The sequence below is a fragment of the Adiantum capillus-veneris genome, chromosome 30 (genome assembly GCF_014529385.1).
Source record: "Adiantum capillus-veneris isolate H3 chromosome 30, ASM1452938v2, whole genome shotgun sequence".
NCBI lineage: Eukaryota > Viridiplantae > Streptophyta > Polypodiopsida > Polypodiales > Pteridaceae > Adiantum > Adiantum capillus-veneris.
In genome coordinates, this window is record NC_140960.1 from 4,092,022 (window position 1) to 4,104,672 (window position 12,651).

The window sequence follows — 12,651 nt, forward strand, 5'->3', positions numbered from 1 at the left end:
ATACCAAGCACGAGGAGATTGCTTCAACCCATACAAAGCCTTCTTACATTTGCACACTTTGTCCTCTTGTCCTTTTATGACAAAACCGCGAGGCTGCGTTACATAAACTTCCTCAAATATGTCACCATTCAAGAAAGCAGTAACAATGTCTGATTGATGTACATCCCAACCAAAATGAGTTGCCAATGCACATAGAAAACGCACAGTAGTCATACGACAAGTGGGAGCAAAAGTCTCTTCATAATCTATGCCTTTTTGTTGTGCATAACCCTTTGCAACAAGTCGAGCCTTATGGCGATCGATCTCACCATCCGGCTTGCGTTTCAACTTGTAAACCCACTTCGTACCAATGGCCTTTTTGCCAGGAGGCAAATCACATAAAGTCCATGTGTCATTCTCTATAAGTGCATCATATTCTGATTTCATGGCAGCAATCCAATTTTCTGAATTCTGTGCTTCATCAAAAGATAGAGGCTCCTCAACATCATGTAAACTAGACACAGCCAAAGCATAACAATCTGATGCATAAGATGCATGGCGAGAGCCTGAACGAGTACGACTAGATAAAGGTGCATCCAATTTACTGTCACGCAAAGTGTGCACCAGCCATTTTGGCATACCTCTAGCCTGCTCATTTTCAGCCCTTTCCTCATCAAGTACATCATGTACATCTGCATCAGTAATAGGCTGTTCTAAAACATTTTCAGAAACCCCCATAGGCTGTACATTTGCCTCATTGGAACTTACATTCGTATTTCCACCACTGAAAAGAGGCAACAAAGTGTCATAAATGTCCTGTGAGCTTACATTACTGTCTCTAGTACATGACAGCAAGGGTTGAACAGAATCTTCCACAAACACTACATCCCGTGAAACCAAAATACGTTTTGTTTGCGGATGATACAACCTGTAACCTTTGCTTTCAGCACTATAACCAACAAAAATACATTTGACAGCCTTATCATCCAATTTTCTGCGCTGCACTTGTGGCACCAAAGCATATGCCAAACAGCCAAAAACACGCATGTGCTCAATAGAAGGTTTTCTATTATGCCATGCTTCATATGGAGTAATAGACTGCAAAGCTTTCGTAGGACACCTGTTAAGTACATAAGTGGCACACATGATGGCCTCAAGCCAAAAAGAATGCGGCAAAGCTTGAATTTTGACCATACATCGTGCCATTTCCGTTAGTGACCTGTTTTTCCTCTCAGCAACACCATTTTGCTGAGGTGTATAAGGCACTGTACATTGGTGTTTTATCCCACGACTAGCCAGAAATTCATTAAATTCATGAGACATATACTCCCCCCCTCGATCGGAACGGAGGGTGCCCATAGTACATTTTGAGACATTTTCAGCCATAGCCACAAATTGTTTGAAGCACATAAAAACTTCGGACTTCGCTTTAAGCGGAAATACCCACGCATGCCTGGAGTAATCATCAATGAAAGTCACGAAGTACAGGTAATTGCCCAAGGACGGAGTTTGCATGGGCCCACAAACGTCACTATGCACAAGCTGCAACCTGCATGTGGCCCTAACTGAACCATCCTTTGGAAACTTAGAACGCTGCATTTTACCCAGAATACAGCCTTCACAAACATGTTTGATAGGTGCTTCAAGAGGCGGCAAAGAAGCAACCATATCAGATTTCTGCAAACGCAGCAAACTGGCAAAATTCAGATGACCAAAACGTGCATGCCAAAGTTTTGCATCTGAAATAGCCCTTGAATCTGCAACAGCATTTGCAAAATTTTGTCCACACTTGTCATACAAAGTGAGCTTATACAGCCCACGGCACAAAAGCCCAGATGCAACAATTTCATCACCAAAACTGAGATCATGAACTGTATATCTGTCATCCACAAATTTGACTACAAGTCCAAGTCTAGCAAGTGCGGATACAGACAATAGATTCTTCTTGATCCCAGGTACATAAAGTGCATCAACAAGTGTGAAGGAACTGCCATTAGCAGCAGTGAGCACAATCTTTCCAACTCCCTGAACTGGATAAGAGGCGTTGTTGGCACAAGTGACTGAATTCCCATGAGGGACAGACTCGAGAGAGGTAAACAATTCACGATGTGAGGTAATGTGCTTTGTAGCACCACTGTCGAAATACCACACATGTGAATCTGCAGCAACTGACAAGCATGCATCATGGACAGCAGGATTGTAAGTGCACTCTGCGCTAAAAGCCCATTCTGCATCAACATCAGCATCACAATCTCCTTTCACAGAAGACTCAACAATGGCTGCATTTGTAGTGGAACCAGTATTTGCAGTGGAACCACCCTCTTTCTTCTTAGCCTCTTTGGCCTTCAACTTAGGACACGACTTGATCAAGTGATCATTGGCTTTACAATAATGGCAACGCATCTTCTTTTTGCCCTTATCACCAGAATTGCCAGACGAAGTGCTGCCAGCAGAAGCATTAGGAACAGAATTTTTGCCACTCGCAGCAGAACCATAAGAAGTGGCTGCATTACTGTTACCACCCTTTCTTTGAGAAGCAATAAAAGCCTGTTCAACTGCACGCTGCCTAGTCCTGTTTTTTCTAGAAAGTGACTCTTGCAACAGCAATGTGCATAATGCATCAAACTTGACAACTTCAGGATTTCCTTGGGTCATCAGTCTCCAAGTACTAGCAAAAGTCTGGTAGGAATCTGGTAAGGCATCAAGAACAGTCTGCACAAGGGAACTGTCAGAAATGACTTCACCTGCAGAAATGAGTTGCTCATTGATATCCTTGACACTAGCAAGGAAAGTGTCCATATCATCTTCCTCATGCATAATCTTCGACTCTAGCTCTTTACGCAGCAAAGCAATTTTAGCCTCATTGCGGCTTGCATAAAGACCTGCTAGAATATCCCAAGCCTGTTTTGCAGATTTTGCTGAACGGATGTGAGGAATAATGGTGCGCTTCACAGACAACGCAATCAATGCATGAGCCTGCGCATCCTTAACATCCCAACGAGCTTGTTCTGCTGTAGGCAAAACAACTCTAACAGCTGCAATCCTTGCAGCAAGACCTGCAACATCCTCAATATCGCCTACATCTTCAGAACTAGGACGTACATCAATGCCCTGCACAATGTTCCAGACACCTTTTGACACAAGAACGTGTTGCATCATATAAGCCCACATAGGGTAGTTGTCCCCATCCAACCTGTCCTCAGCAGCAAACATCTTGAACACATCTGTGTTGTTGTTGTCAGCCATGGTAAATGCTGCACCTGATGTGAAAACTGCCCGAAAATAGGAGAAATGGAGCGGGAACAACTTGTGCTATATAGCACAAACCGTAGAAGACTATAAGGCACCTGTTATGCAGAAAACGGCACTGACAGAAAATCTGCACAAAATGACGAAATAACCTGTGCAGTATTGCCCGTAGTGGAAACGGAGGCCGAAATGAGCCCAAATCAAAATTCTGAGTAGACCAAGCTCTTTGAGCTCTCCCAAAATATTTGTCGACCTGCGAACGCTTGCCAAAGCTCACTGAAATTGGAGAAAGTGAGCAGGCGTGTGCTGGAGCAGCTGGCGACTAAGCCCGAGAGGACGTGACCTGCTCTGATACCAATTGTTGGAATTAGGGTTGCAGAGAAACACACACAGCTTGGAGAAGACGAAGGAAGCTCAAGGCACACAATAGAGAGTGTATTCCTTAGTGTGCAATAGAAAGATAGATAGCCCTAGAGTGATGGGCGTATATACAATGCACGGGGGAAAAAACCTCCTAAAGAGGGAAAAAATGCCCCGGCGGTCCTAGTGTGTTCACACACATCACTACCACATGTATATGGTAACAGCCTTTGGCAGTTGACATACTCCGCTATTTTTTCAGTTAAGCCCGCAGAAAATTGTTGCTTTTGCTCTCAAAAATCCAACTTCTTGAAGACAATGGCTTTGTAAGTCCCAAAACTGGTCTACATATTTGTGAAAGGATTCATAGGGAGAGAGCTTCAAGCTTTGCCATTCGGTGGGTACTTTGTCTTTGGCATTGGTGGCCAAAAACTGCTTCAAAATGGAAGCTCTTAAAGCTTTCCATGTTTGTGGAGCTTCACCGTTGGCCCGTAGGCTAGACCACCATTGTTTGGTGGACTTTTGAAAGTGCATAGCTACATGGCATAGCTTAGAGGACTCCGTGAAGCCCTCATCTCAAAACGCCGCATCGAACTATTGGATAAAGGCCAAGACTTTGTCCGTAGCACCAAAGGTGTCATTGTAGGTAAGGAAGAGATGCTCTTCCCTCCCTCTTTGAACTTCTTGAGTTTGGACGACCTCTTCCATGCGGCATAGGATTTCCTATGGCCTCTTATTTTTGATGGTTCAAAGGTTGCACCATCACTTTCTTCAGAAGGTGAAGAATTTGAGGAAGATGGAGAAGAGGGTGACCTCTTTCTCGCCTTTTTCTTGCCTTGATCTTCTTTGTCTTCACCATCACTTTCATAAGAGGAAGAGGATGAAGAAGATGGAGAAGAGGGTGTCATCTTTCTCACCTTTTTCTTCTCTTGATTTTTGTCATCTCTCTTTGAAGTAGGGTGTGGAGAAGTATGTGATGGTCTTTTTCATTTTGGAGGTGATGGAGAGCGTTTAGCCCGCCGTCTTCGTGGAGCCATCTCCATCGAGGTGGCGGGAGACTCACTTCTTTCTCGTTCCTTTGGTGGATGCTCTTGATTTCTCCTTTGAGAAGGAGATGTGTCATCAAGGAGTAAATTTTTGAGCCCTTTGTATGGATCCTCTTCTTCTTCCCAAATAGGAGAGAGGCCTCTTTTGGAAGTCTCACAAGTAGCCTTCCTAGGTGCTCTCTCATCATGGTGGGGAGCTTGGAGAATCCCATGAGCATGAAGCTACCATTGCACTTCACTTTGGAGGAATGGATTACCCATAGCTTGTTGAAGCCTAGGAACAAGGTTGTTAACAAGCATAGGGGCATCATTAGTAGCCTGCTCATTAGCAAAATCAAAGTTATCAACATTAAGTTCACTCTCTTGTATTGTCAGCCATTCTAACAACTTTTAGGTGTAAACTTTCTAGAGGTGTACTTTGGCACTTCAAGCCCTAGTTGCTATTCCTCTTTACCCCTTTAGAAAAAGCACTCAAGCTACTGTACCCATGGCTCGAGTACCATTAATTGCAAGGAATAGAAGAGAGGGTTTTTCAACACCAAAACAACGCCGGCTCTTGTCAAGCTTCTAATAGCTCAATAGTGGTTAAGCCGTAGGCAAGCCCTGTAGGAGTCCACTATTAAGAACATAGCTCTCGATGGTGATGCCCCGGGCTCATGAAAGAACGCCTCTTGCAAATATGATACGGTGGAAAGATAAACCGGTTGCCCTATCTATCGTTCAAGCGTATTTGCACGAAGGCAGGCGCACTGCAAGGCTGAAAAATCCCTATTCTACTTACTCACATGCAATTAATAATACCAACCATTTATAGCTAGCTTGAGGACCTCCCTTCTTGAGCAAGAAAAGAGAAAACTTGTGCTCTGATACCAATGTAACATTTAATGGCCTAGTAACTTGTGTGTAGCAGAAAATAGCATGAACATAGTGAGCATTTCATTAGAACAGATTCCTAATGAGAATAACAAGAGTGATTGGGTGGAGAGAGTGACAAAAAGTATAACACCTAGTTAGATAGCATGAACAATACTTTAAAAGAGAGAGAAATTAAGCAATTGACAACAGTTGAGCACCGAATTTGCATCAAGCCGGTCCCCCCTCCAAAAGGCTTTGTATTATGGTTTCTCCCATCAAGAGAGACATTTTACAATACAATTCTTTGTGTTCCTTCAATACTAGCTAGTGCTATGAAGATAGAAACTTCAAGCACTAAGCACAACACTTATTAAACACAACATCAATTCCCTCACGGCCTTAGACCAAGACCTCACACACCTTCGAAGATGGTGAGAGGTAGCGGGGTATGAGAGTAGATTGAGCGGAAGAAGAAGTATTCTTACGAGAAAGATATACATCTCCTCACATAATCACTCATATTAGCATAGCTTAGCTTAGTAATTAGCATGGTAGAGAAGATGAGCATGCATTGAAGCTTGGCTCTTGGTTGGATTCATCACAAAGCCAAGAGTTGTTGGTGTAGGCCTCCCTTCTCACAAGCTTGGAGTAGGTGGTAAGCTTTCCATTAAAGCTTGAGAAGGAGAGAGAGAGTCTTCTTGCTTCACCATAGATTGTGTGAGTGTGTAAGTCAATAATGCCTTTGAAAAATCAGTCCCCCCCTCTCTCTCTTGGTCGACCCCTCTTGCTATTTGCTCATGCTCACATCCTATTGGACCTCCCCAGCCTCATCCAATGGAAATTAAGCAGCATAAGTGATAGCCTTTTGACATGTGTCCCCCTTTACCCTTTTGTGAGAGCTTTAGGTAATTAATAAATGCAACTAAACTCTCATTGGACCCCTTTGCCTCCTGGCCAATAGTAATCATGCAAGCCATTGGGCTGCTGAATGCTCATTGGATCCCTTGGGAGACTGTCCAATAGTCTTCTAGAGAGCTTAATTCTTATTGGTTCTTTTATTGAGTACACCTTGTGGGCATCTGGGCTAGGGATCCGACATGTGTCCCTCATTCCCTTTGTGTAAAGGGAGCTTGTGTGTGTGTGTGTGTGTGTGTGTGTGTGTGTGTGTGTGTGTGTGTGTGCGTGTGTGTGTGTGTGTGTGTGTGTGTGTGAGAGTTTCTCTCTCATCTCCTACAACTATGGCTCGCCCCCTCCTATGTAGGGATGCATGAAGACTTTTGGGACACACACAAAGCATCCAATTTTCCTAATGTTTGACCTTTGGACACAACCTTTGAATTTTGGAACCTTAGCATTTTGGAAGTCTTAATGGGCTGAACCTTAGGATCTTTTAAGCCCATTGTTGCACATTGCTCTTTTGCAGATGGCCCCCCCTTTGGATCCCTATTTTCACTCCTTTGGATCCCTAATGTGGCTGGTCTATCAGCTTAACCAATATTCTAGATTTTTCTCCTCTGACACTTCCCCATATTACATGATCAATTTAACATGAGAAAATCATTTAGGAGAATTAGATATTAGTTTTTATGACAACTAGATTGACCAACTTTAATTAAAAAATGCCGATGAAAGAGTAGTTAACCCTAGGAATGCTTGTTGGGGTTAAAGACTACTGATCTTGTCACTTATACCACTGAAGTGTGATCAAAATAAAATAGAAGAAAGTTTGTGCTATTTGCTTTCTCTTTTCTCTTTTTTTTTTCTCTTTTTTTCTTTTTTGTTGTTCTCATAGTTGCTAGAAGTAGCTGGGGGACTCGAGGTCTCAAATACCAGCTCGAGCATAAACTACCCGGGAGACTCGAGGTCTCAAATACCAGCTTAACACATGGACTTCCACAACACAAGTCACACTTAGGTGGAATAAGCTAGAGAGAACTATATCCTCATAGCCTAAAGTTACTACAAATAATAGACTATTTAGGAATTAAAGCCAGCAACATTAAGTGGCTTAGTTTAGCCTAAGGTCCTGATACCTACTTAAAGCCAACTAATAGACCAAACTCAAAGAGAAAAACAAGGTACTAGAAGTTTGAAAAAATTATAGCATCTAAATTGGCATGTCACAACTTCATTAATTTTATGCATTGTTAGAAACTCAAATGACAAGATACAAACATGTAACTGTGTAAAGCATAGATAAAAGGAAGCAGTACACCTCATATAATGGAGAACATCCGTTGTAACATGTAAACATCCATTGTCGTTGTCCTTCGAAGGCATCCTTATGTAGTCACAAACTGCACAATAGTCACCACCAAACATCCACCTTCCAAAGGCACATCAATGGGAAAAAAGAACTTTGCTAATCACTAAACTCTAAAACAGAAACACTTCAATCATACTAATTCTACCTACCCTCTATCACTCGAGTGATGAGGATCAAAGTAAGTGGAGGTTGGAGAGCTTGGTCGGTAGCTCTAAAACTAAACCGCCATCCTTATCATCAAGGTAGGTGTAATCCTCTTCGGTGAGGCCGTGTTTTGACTAGTATTGTGCACATTCATTTGCTAATTCTCTTGCTGTTTAGTATTTTTATTTTATTTTTTTTGTTTTGTTTTAAACTAGGGTGGTTAGTTACTATATATCTATATATATATACAATCCCTAAAATCGGAAAGCTCAAGGGTCAGGGAAAGAAGGGTAAGAGGAAAATAATTCAATAGGCCGACGTGAATGAAGACTCCCCCCTTCCTTGAGTAGATCATACTTTAAAAGGATGTCATCACTTTTTGGAACCAATTATTCCAATTGGTAATAGGTGAGGATTTTAACCAATAGTTCTCTATTACCTTGGGTGCCTCGTCGAGTTGCAAGGGTGGTAAGGTACTCTCTCATGAACGAACTTGAAGTAGTGCATCAGGTAATAATTGAACAATGGGAGGTGTCAAATCTTTTGTAGCTTCATGGAGGCTGCCTATGGTAGGTGGAGGTAGTGTAGAAGCTTTTGCCTCTATGGATGCATTACATGAGGAGCTAGAAGCTTCATGCAACTCCCCCTTCCCTGAGCTAAGCCGAATAGATTGGTTTTGCCTTGGAACCCAAACTAGCTCTGGAATAAGTGTGTAGCATTCTGTGATCTTTCCCTTCCCACGGTCTTCCATTGGCTTTGGAATCACAAGGTTTGACTCACATGGTTTTGTAGTGGATAGGGAAGGACACCATTTACGTTTAGGTACCCAAATTCGATCATTTCCTTCATAGTAGCCTTGGGCTTCTAATAGTTGTTTAGGAATCCAACATGATCTGGGTTTCACCTTCTTAACCTGAGTGGTCGCCTTCTTTTGAGGTTTCCTTTGTGAATTAACTTGAACCATAGGGGGGTCTGATAACGATACCTTGGGGACCCATTACCCTTGGTCAGATCACATGGAGCCTTTGATGTAGCAATGCCTGTCATAGTCATGGAAGTTGAAGCTTTAGAGGGTTGTGCTATTGGCAAGGATGTTGTGACTTTTTGGATTGGCAATATTTTGTTGTTTTTTGTGTTATGAAGAGGTGAGATTTCAGGTGTTATTCCTTGAGCCGTAGGGCCATGAGTTGGTTTCTGTGTCGTGATACTCCCGGTCTCCCAATCAATATTACATTTGACTGCAAGCATCCATTTGCACCCCAGGTTTATATTACCCTCCATAGTACTAACAGGCATGATAAAAAAGCTTTGAACCATGGTTCCATTGTCATAAATAATAAGAGTGTGTAGGATTCCAAAAAAAGTCATCTTCTTCTTATTGACACCCTTGACTTGGATGGTGCTTGTGGATAGGGGTGGTTTTGCTAGCTAACACCAAACTCCATAGGATAACAAATTATGTTGAGCTCCTGTATCCAATAATGCATTATATAGTACTCTCCCATAGAGGCTATTTAGTTCAATTGGATATCGTAGAGGTGGCTCAGATTCCGATGAATCATTGTCAGTGTCTTCAAAAAACGCTTCCGTGATTCCCAGATTAGCCTCTGGTTGGCGTCTAAGACGTTCTTGTCTTTCTCGAGCCTTAACTCTTGCTTGGATCTTCTTAAGCTCTACCTGTTCTTTGGCTTCTTTCTTTTGATGGATGGCTTGTAACTCTTCCTGGCTTAGAGGATCATAGTACCTTTTGAATTTACTCCCATTGAGGAATCCAATGGTTTCAACTTCATTTATTCTAGCACACACATTTTCTCGATATTGTTGCCTCTTATATCTCTTACTCTTCTTGTCTAATTTTTTATTACGGCCGATCTCTAGTGAAGAGTCACTAGATGAATCGCTACTTGTGTCTTCTGCTCCCTTGGATAGATTTTCATCTAGGGTACCACTGGGCCCTGAATGGTTTGTCCCCACATTTGCACTAAGATTTAACTCAGATTCTTTGTCCTCATAGTCAATTTCAATTGATGATTCTGACCCCAAATCGTGTGGGCTATAGTCTTGTGAGACACTACTGGTTCCAATGCCAGTCAAACCTTCATCTTTAGGTCATCAGAAGCTATATGCATTGCTTCTAGCATATTTAAGGGTATGAGTGGTGGCATTTCATCCCCCTCAGGTGTTACCCAAGTCGTCCCTCTGTTTTCCCAAGTGTTTATGGTTGCTGCTAAGTGGACCCAATCCACATTGTCAGACTCAGTCATCCCAGGTAGAACATCCATATAAGGAGAATCTTCCCCAACATCAGTGTCCACTTTACATGTGTAACAATACTGCAATGGGGCCGAGTGAATTGTGGTGTCAGATCTATGATAAGTTATAAAGTGTTTCTCAGAGGATGTGCTCGACCAGTTACAAGATCCACTCGAATGACATAATCTTGGAACTGCAAATAGACATGGTTTTTATACTAGTCATGCACCATTTTTGCTTCCCTCATGAAAGGACATCCTAAGATCATCTCAGATGCCATAGTGTGCTTGAGAAATCCATAACAATGAAGGTATTTCTTATTTTATGTCCAAAGACCTTGATTTTGAGATCTTCTAGCATCTCAATAGGTTTAATAATAGACCCGTTGGCCATCTTTACTACTATGGTTGTGGTCCCAAGGTGAGGTCTTCCCATAGTTTCCCAGCAATTTTTAGTCACAATGCTAACCCCAGTGCCACCATCAAGGATTCCCTTCATAGTTAATCCCTCGGTAGTGATTGGTATGGTTGCATTGGATTCATCGCCCTCAAGGTATTGTCCCAACTTGTTAACAGGTGTTTCTACAACAGGGTTCTCATCTAGGTTGGGTTGTGGATCTAAGTGTTCCTCCCCTATTGGCATCTCCCTAGCTCCATCTATCTGTGCAAATTGTGGTAGCCTACGACCTTCAGTTCTCCATTGAGGAAAGCTCGAAGATCTAAGAATAGCTCAGGGTCTCCATATAGTTTGGACATGATGGTGGTTCTAACTTCTGAAGCCATGAAATCCATCAATTTGGCAATGTTTAGCGACATCTTTTGGGCTTCAGTCCCTTGACGTGGGGAAGATGGGATCTCCATTTCTTTGATAGGGTCAGGTAGTCCCTCTGTAAACATTCTTTCCAACAAGAAGTGAGTACGCCCATTTTCCCATGACTTTAAGCCACTTTCTTCTTGGATGACATTAGGTATGGCTAGGGGTCTATGGACTTTGTGAGGTTGTTGTTGCGTAGGGAACATTGTGTCTGTAATTTGGATCTACCTAGGTGGTGGTTCTAGATCCCTTTGGGTATCTTCTACCAAACTCCTTAATTGCTTGACTCGCTCGATCTCCTCTGTAGGATTTGAATAAGTTCCTATCTTGCCATTGTGGCTCATGACGATCTTCCTTGTTGGTTTCTTTCTTAGTGGCCGTTTTGGTCTCCATGGTTTCACTTGAATCAGAATCCTCTTCAGCGTCGTTCATATATACGGGGTCGTCACCAGTCCTATGTTGGTCTTTGAACTGGGGTCTAACTTCACTGTTTTTTGCGATCTCTTCCTTTGTGTTTTCTTCTTCTTCTTTTGAGATTGGGCAATTGATGCCGTGTCTCTTTATTCAAGAATATCATTTTGTTTTTGGAGCATCGATCATGTGAGTACGTTTACTGGTACCATAGGTGTACTTTGTGATGGCTCCTCTGTAGCTTGAATCAAGTTAAATGGCACGATCTTCGGCACATTTGGATTATTTGGACATTGGGCAATCAAATGATCTATGCCACATCGATTACACATGAGTATCGGCATTGTGGACATGCTCGATTGATTGGTTTTCATTCGTGTGATGTTCTTTTGTAGCCTAATAGGACACTCAGCCACATGATGTGGACCTCCACACTCATAGCATTGAAGAGGTGGTCTTTTGGTAGTGTAATTGATATTTAGGCCTCTTGCAGCAAGAGCAACTACTTGATAGACAGGTTTGACTTGTCCCCAATAGTCCTCCATGTAGTATTGTGGACTTTCTTCAAGCATCAATCCCATAGGCATGATTAGGGTATATATCTTCCTCATAGCCTTCCAAGCAAGGAATAAATGACTCACAACCCACTTGAATAACATAAGTGATTCTCGGATGTGGTGGTTGCGGTCCTAGAATTGGAGGTGGTAAGGGTGTTGTTTGAACAACATTTTGGGCCCTAGGAACCAAGTGTTGTGACGTTTGTTCAAGAGGTGGGGCAAACATCAATGCAGGCATGCAAGGTGTGTCTGTCGATGCTAAGGTTGGTCTATTGACCATCACGCGCTTAAATACTATGCAATCTTTAGCTTGATGACCATACCTCCTACATGCATTGCAATTCCCATTGAATTTTACTCTAAAAGTAGGGCATTCACTGGTACTATGCGGACCATAGCATACTGATCACCATTGTTGCTCCCTTCTTGGATACACATGATTGTTTTGTGGAGCATGATTGTCTCTAAGACTCTCTTGAATGGCCTTGGTGAGATCTGCTAAAGTCATCTCAGATATCTTTGGCTCCTTAGCAATAGGCTTTAGGGTCATTGGTTGATACCCCGATGCTTGCGAGCTAGTAGATTTAGGCTCAATAGACACTCTTTCTCTTTGAATCATTAAATTATCCTCCAATTGGATCACATTGGTGGTAACTGCTTTTGAAGTGGTGATACCTCTAAGGACTAGGCCATTGTAGATATCCTCATGTCATAATCC